Consider the following 971-nt stretch of genomic DNA (forward strand, 5'->3'; position numbering starts at 1 on the left):
AATTTATCATTATATGAAATATATCTTGGTCTATTTGAATTGATTAATTATTTTAATAATATAATTTTTGTTTCATCATAGCTTCCACCACATGATACGACAGTTCTTCATCTTAAAAAGACTATGGAACGACACATGTGTTTATGTTTTGTAAGAGAAAACATCTAGAAGGTAATAAATTGCAAGCATATTCGGATGAAATATCCTCTTTTTTAGAACATATTAAACTTCTTTGTAACAATGAAAATGATATGATACATGGTGTTATAAATTCTGCTAAATTACATTTTATGGAGAAATGTGGAATGTTGAATTAATTGGAAAGGAGTTAATATCTTGACACAACTTACTGCCTACTTGTGTTACTTTTTACTTCATGCCAACATTGTTTTATCTACTCATAACATTGTCACCAAGAATTTATACGACTGACTAAGATTGCGGAGACTAAGGTAGNGATTGTTTTATTTACTCATAATATGTCACCAAGAATTTATACGACTGACTAAAATTGCGGAGACTAAGGTAGAGGATATTATTGAAAGTAATCCCTCTGGATTACCTTCAAATGTTAGGATAGAGGAGCTCACATCACAGATTGCTGTTGCACAAGCTATAACTTTATTCCAAAATCATAGAGAATTGCCAAAACTTGCAGTAGTGTTAATGTTTGAGATGTTTATAATAATTTTTCATTTATATATTGGTCATTTTGAAATGATCAATCATCTCAATGATGTAATTTTTGTTTCATTACAGTTTCAACCCCGTGACACGACAGTTCTTGAGAAAGCTATTGAGAAACATATGTGTTTTATAAGACAAAACGTTAAGAATAAAATAAGTTGAAAACATATTTGGAATATCATCTTTGTTTAGAACATACTTCATTACCAACAATGAAAGTATTATTAAATATAACGTTACAAATTGAACTGATTTACATTTTATGTAGGAGCGTTGAGAAACAA

The 971-nt window shown here is 29.1% G+C and overlaps 1 long non-coding RNA gene across 1 annotated transcript; it reads left to right on the forward strand.

Annotated features, from left to right (window-relative positions):
• Positions 1-86: 86 nt before the first annotated feature.
• Positions 87-856, forward strand: LOC106751277. The gene is made up of 2 exons (XR_001375035.1): positions 87-171; positions 760-856. It is a non-coding gene; the product is annotated as an uncharacterized LOC106751277 (long non-coding RNA).
• The last annotated feature ends 115 nt before the right edge of the window (positions 857-971 follow it).

The sequence above is a fragment of the Dinoponera quadriceps genome, unplaced genomic scaffold (genome assembly GCF_001313825.1).
Source record: "Dinoponera quadriceps isolate SergipeBrazil2010 unplaced genomic scaffold, ASM131382v1 scaffold10495, whole genome shotgun sequence".
Taxonomy (NCBI): Eukaryota; Metazoa; Arthropoda; class Insecta; order Hymenoptera; family Formicidae; genus Dinoponera; species Dinoponera quadriceps.